Source organism: Mustela lutreola, chromosome 7 (genome assembly GCF_030435805.1).
Source record: "Mustela lutreola isolate mMusLut2 chromosome 7, mMusLut2.pri, whole genome shotgun sequence".
In the NCBI taxonomy this organism is placed as follows: domain Eukaryota; kingdom Metazoa; phylum Chordata; class Mammalia; order Carnivora; family Mustelidae; genus Mustela; species Mustela lutreola.
The window spans coordinates 72,419,060-72,425,555 of record NC_081296.1 but is presented as its reverse complement, the minus strand read 5'-3'; positions in this window follow the sequence as shown (position 1 = coordinate 72,425,555).

Genomic DNA, 6,496 nt, shown 5'->3' with positions numbered 1-6,496 from the left:
ATGTTAGCTAGGGGATGTTATAGGCCTTTATTTTGTTGAAAATTTTTATCATAAATTCATTTAAATTTTTTCAAAAATTTATCTAATGTGATGATCATATGATTTTTATCCTTTATTTTGTTGATGTGTCCTATTGATTGATTTGTGAATGTTAAACTATCCTATCCTTGCATACCTAGAATAAATATCACTTGATGAACGTTCTTTTAATGTGCTTTTGAGATCAGTTTGCTAATATTTTATTGAGGATCATTAAATCTGTCTTCTTCAGCAATATTGGCTTCTCATTTTCTCATGTTACCTTTGTCTGGTTTTGATATTAGGGTAATGCTGGCCTCAAAAAATGAGTTTGGAAGTACCTCTCCTCTTCTATTTTTTGGAAGAGTATGAGAAGTATTAGTATTATTTCTTCTTTAAATGTTTGGTAGACCACCAGTAAAGCCATGCAGTTCTTCACTTTTATGTACAGCTTTTTATTGTCAACCAAAACTCAATAAAATGGTTTTACAAAATGTGAAAAAGTTCTGAATGGATACCTCATCAAATAAATAAGTGGCAAATAAGAAAATGAAAAATGCTTAATTTGATATGTCATTAGGAAACTGAAAATTAAAACACACACTACTACACACCTTTTAGAATAGCTAAAATCCAAAACACTGACAACTTCATATGCTAGAGAAGTTGTGCAGCAACAGGAACTTCCATCCATTGCTGGTGGACATGCAGAATGGTATAGCTACTTTGAAAGATAGTTTGGCATTTTCTTTGCAAACCTAAATATGTTTACCATACACTCCAATAATTGTATACCTCGATATTTATCCAAATGAGTTGAAGCTTTATGTCTATAAAAATAGCTGCATACAACCTATTTATAACAGATATATTCATAATTGCTCAATGCTGTAAATAACCAAGATATTCTTTAAAAGTTAAATGAATATGAAAACTCTTATGAATCTACAGAATGAAATATTATTCAGGAATAAAAGGAAATGGGCTATCAATTTACCAGAAGAACACATAGAAATCTTCAATGCATTTGACTAAGTGAAAGAAGCTAGTCAGAAAAGTATACATACTGTATGAATTCAACTATATAGCATTTTGGAAAAATAAGACTGCAGAGACATTATAAATATCAGTGGTTTACAGTGTTCTTGGAAAGGAGAAGAGGGATTAATAGGTGAAGTAAAGGTGTTTTTAGGACAGTGAAACTATTCTGTATGACAGTATAATGGTGGATACATGATATTAGACATTTGCCAAAACCCATGGTACTGTACAACAAAGAGAAAACCCTAATATAAACTATAGGCTTCAGTTAATAATGTATAAATATTGGTTCATCAGCTATAGCAAACATAACACATTAATGCAAGGTACTAATAATTTTTATTTAATAAAGTTTATGAAAATCTATAATCTCACATAAGAAATATTAATGGAAGATACCTTTCAATTTGGCTTAGTCAGTAATTGGAAATGCTTTTCTCTCTAATGATAGAAACACCAAAAATAATGCCTTTGCCAAGATAAAGGTTTTATTTTATTCCCATTATGGTAAGTCTAGATGAGTTTGGTGTTTGCAAACATTGATCCAGGCACTCACTGGTATTAGAGTCAAGATCTCTATGTATCTCTTGCTCTTTTTCTCATGGTTTCTTGTTGCAGAATGGCATTTCTATCTCAAGTATAACATAACTTTTCCAGTCAGGAAAAATAATAAGTCAGAATAAAAGGTTGCATTTCACATGATTCTGTTTCCCTGTTAAAGAGTTTTCCTGAATGCTTCCCTCACCCATTCAACCCTTTTACATAACCTCTCTTGCCACAATAATATAGCATGGTCTTCCATCTGCAAGGAATGCTAGGAAAGGTCATTACATTAATGACTCCAATAAAGGTCATTAGGTCATTACATTAATAACTCCAATAAAACCAAAGTTCTATTAGTAGGGAAGAATGGATATTGTGCATGCAACTAGAATTTTCCAGCACAAGATGTCCATATCTCTACTCTGCTACCCCCAAGTCTCTCAGCTTTATCCTTGATCTGACTGTCTTCATTTTTGCAAATTCACTGTAACAGTACCAAAAATTAACCTCATTCAGACTTAAAAATATTCAGAGACTGAAAGAACTGTTTACTTTAGTCGTAGCCTCCTATTGCAGCCAAGAACCATTTCTCAGGTACCCCTATCCTTACAGGTCTTTGATTCATTGACTGGGTAGACCATAAACATACTCTTTTTTTTTTTAAGATTTTATTTATTTATTTGACAAACAGAGATCACAAGTAGGCAGAGAGGCAGGCAGAGAGAGAGGAGGAAGCAGGCTCCTCACCAAGCAGAGAGCCTGATGTGGGGCTCAATCCTAGGACCCTGAGACCATGACCCGAGCTGAAGGCAGAGGCTTAACCCACTGAGCCACCCAGGTGCCCCCATAAAAATACTTTTAAACTAATCTCCTCCAAGGACTGTAGTATTGTCATAATTGCTCTAGAATGATCATGATTCTCAAAATCTAAATTCTGACATTGGATAAGAATTGAGTATTTGCTGGGTAGTTACCCAAAAATATTTGCTAGAGTATTCCTGCACCCTGCAATAAATAATAGTCTCAGTATCAGCCTCAGTGATCAAATAAATTGGCTTTTCTTGATAACTTGCTTCTTTATTTAGAAAATTTACTTCTGTGAACCCTTCATTCCCTGATGAAAAATAAATCAGCCACTCCCATATGCTAGTCATAAAAAAACCTTTTCATACTTTCTCACAAGGTTGTATTTGTGGATATGGCAAATGGCTCGTATGGTTTTGCTTCCTCATGAGGGTCATCTTCAAAATGTACCACCATTACTCATCCTGAATGGCTGCCTTTGCTGTTATAGATCATGCTCCTCAATCTAAGCTTTTAGGTTAGTGAAATAGGGACAGTAATCGCTTTGTGCTAGAATATAATACAAGCACAATAATATATACCATTGATTAAGCACTTACTAACTAACCATCTTACATGCATTATTATATTTAATTTGTATTATAGGCATATGAGATATTAAATGCTTATCATTGTTTCAGAAAATTTAAGTAACTTGGCCTAAGGCATACATCTAGGAAGTGGCAAGTCCAAGATTTGAACCCAGTATTGACTCCATATGTTTTTATGTTTTTTACAAACTTGATATACTCCCACCTTTCTTTATGAAAGATGTTTTTTGATGCTTAGTAGGAAACTAGATTTATTCAAGCAGCAGAGTTCTTATTTAGAGATATTCCTACATACAAGAGCAAACAAACACTAGGTTTTGATTGATGGTAATTATGGAATCTTTTGTTTCTTTTCATCTGTTCGTCCCTCTCTTTTGATGATGGTATGCTTAAAATAAAAACTCTTTAAGAGGAGACAAGTTATACCTCCAATGGTATGGACTTGGGGAGACATACCAAAGCAAATAACTCCTAGTGCAGAACCAGACTTTGGGTAGACTAAGCATATCCAAAAGCTCAGCTAGTCTCAACAGTGGCTAGGAGAGCTATCGATATGTAGGTCTGTTCTCAGTTCAAGGCCATGAATATCATTTTAGGTGAGAATTAGAAATTGATACCAAGGGAGGGACAACAGAGCTTGGTTAGAACTTAGATGTTGGAGTTGAAGGAACGGTTCTAGTCATAAACACACACCAAAGCACGTAATCAGGAGTACAAACCAAATAACTAAAAAATTAGGAGGCGGTCAGAATAATAAATATACAGTAACAGCAAGAAACAAGAAGTATTAAGTCAGTCATTTATAGACAATTCCTTCACTAGCAGATAATTTTGTCTTTTATTATAAGCTTTAGAATAATCTTGTGGTGTGAATTGGATAAGTTCACCACCATATGTCACCAGAGATCGGATATAAGTCAATATAGAAGTGGACTGGAGAACAGGTTTCCAAGTTTCGTATTTTTGGTTACTTAATAAGCCCCTTTAAATATCCTCTTGGGGGTGCCTGAGTGGCTCAGTGGGTTAAGCCTCTGCCTTCAGCTCAGGTCATGATCTCAGGGTCCCGGGATTGAGTCTCGCTTCGGGCTCTCTACTCAGCGGGGAGCCTGCTTCCTCCTCCTCTCTCTCTCTCTGACTACTTGTGATCTCTCTCTGTCAAATAAATAAATAAATAAATATCCTTTTGGTTAAGATAAAATATCTAACAATTATTTTCCATTGCTGTTATAGATGATTTTTAAGATCTTTAAAAATGTTTCAGTACTACAAATTCAAAGCAATTTGTGGAATATGAAAAAAAATCACTGATGATGTTAGAATATTGAAATGATACTGACATTCTACTGAGGAATATAACATTCAAATAGAAGCTTCAAGCACTATAATAAAAATGATTTTAAGGTCCTCTTTTTTTTTTTGCATTTTCCTGGTTTGTGTTTAGAATTCATACCATAACTTGAAGTTTCTAGTCTAAGTAGGAAGAAATGTGGCAAATATGTTTCTATGATTTAAAAACAATATTCTGTATTTAAATAAGGTGTATTAGTGCTCAGGCATTTGGAGAATTTATAAAGTTAGAATATGATTCAGTAAAGTGTATGTATTTATGGCCAAATGTGCCAAGCAAATAAACAAACAAACACACAAACAAAAACTGCTATAATGCATTTGAAATAGTCTGACTTCATTTAGTGGAATTAAACTGAACATGCACTCTACCTTATTTTCTGAAAGTTATAAAATATACATTATTGTATCCATTAAATGAAAATGAATGTGAATCTACAGTTGCAACCACTATATAACAATGAATAAAAGTACTCCACTCCTAATTATTTCCAAGTAAATGCAATATAATGGTGGAAATGAGAATGAGTCAGAAAAAAAAAAAAAAAAAGGCTACCACAATAAGGAGATTTTGACATATAATAGCCAAATAGGAGCTTATTTAACAATACTGTTCCTTGTGTATATAGTTTTAAAGTATAACTTTAAAAAAATTTAAGGACATGACTCTTCTAAAAACTCCTCAAATAATTTATTAAAGTTATTAATTTATGAAGGAATTCGTATGACAATTAAGCTGGTTCTAGTAGCACTTGGAGAAATATGGGTATATGTAGCCCATTACAGTGATATTAAGAAAAAAAAATGACTGTTAGCTGCTACCTAAGTTTCCTGTTGTTCAGGGGGACATCATGCAAGAGGAGATTAGTTGGGCCATCTTGCAGGCAACAAAGAAGAGAAACTCTAGTAACAAGAGGCTGTAAGAACATGCTTGGTCAGAGTATGAGGGAGAACAGGAAGAGGAAAGTCCAGAATGGACCTTCCACAATAACCTTAGCTTCCACCAGGAATCCTAGAAACTTGCAGCCCCTTCTCCTCAGAACCAACATTTGAAGGCCTAAAACACAGAAAGCATTCCCATAGATTTGGTTTAAGGAAAAAAAAAATGTTAAGATAAGTTTTCAGACGGGACGCCTGGGTGGCTCAGTTGGTTAAGCAGCTGCCTTCGGCTCAGGTCATGATCCCAGCGTCCTGGGATCGAGTCCCACATCGGGCTCCTTGCTCCACAGGGAGCCTGCTTCTCCCTCTGACTCTGCCTTCCACTCTGTCTGCCTGTGCTTGCTCTCGCTCGCTCTCTCTCTGACAAATAAATAAATAAAATCTTTAAAAAAAAAAAAGATAAGTTTTCAGAGATTGTAAGTTAGATGAAATTGATGAAATCATAGAGAGAAATAAAACTATAACAGCTATAACAGCAGAAATCTGCAAGTGTAACTTCAGAGTTTCTCAGTTTTAATGAATTAACTTATAGCAAAGTTAAATACACATATATTAGAAAATTATATAATCCTTGGGTGGTCTTGATAGACCATGTCCCAGGATGATCAAATAATCATGCTACCCACTTTTTTAAAGCTTATTTAGGCCAATTTAACTATTGCTAGCACATTTAAATAGAGTTACAAGCAGACTTTTTAAGTGTTTTAATTCTTTATTGATCTGGGAAATATTCTTGGAAATCTTTTTCAATTGTAGAGAATGTAGATTTTCATGTGGCAAAAGGCTGTTTTTGAAGGAATGCTTTTATTTTACCAGAATCTCATCTCTAATAATTGTAAAATCCATGATTGTTATTATCTCTAACTCTAATTCCTGAGACTGAGAAAAACTATGCTAAAACTGGTTCTGCCTTTGTATTACACCAACTGTGAATAGAAAAGGTCTGGATTCTTAGACATAAAAGAAAGTCTTGGAGAACTAAAGGGCAGATATTCCAAACTGTGAAATTATTAAAATTACCCAAGTTTTGTGATCTTTTGAGAATCTGTGTTAAAAGCATTAGGGTGTAAGATACAAATGCAGTAACAGAAAACTTTTTTGAAGAGAGAACCTGCGTCACATTAATTAGTTTCTTAAATTTTTTATTTGAAAAGAATAGCTTAGAATTAAAGTGAACAGAGACTGAGCTGTTGAACAAATGGTAGGCCAATTTA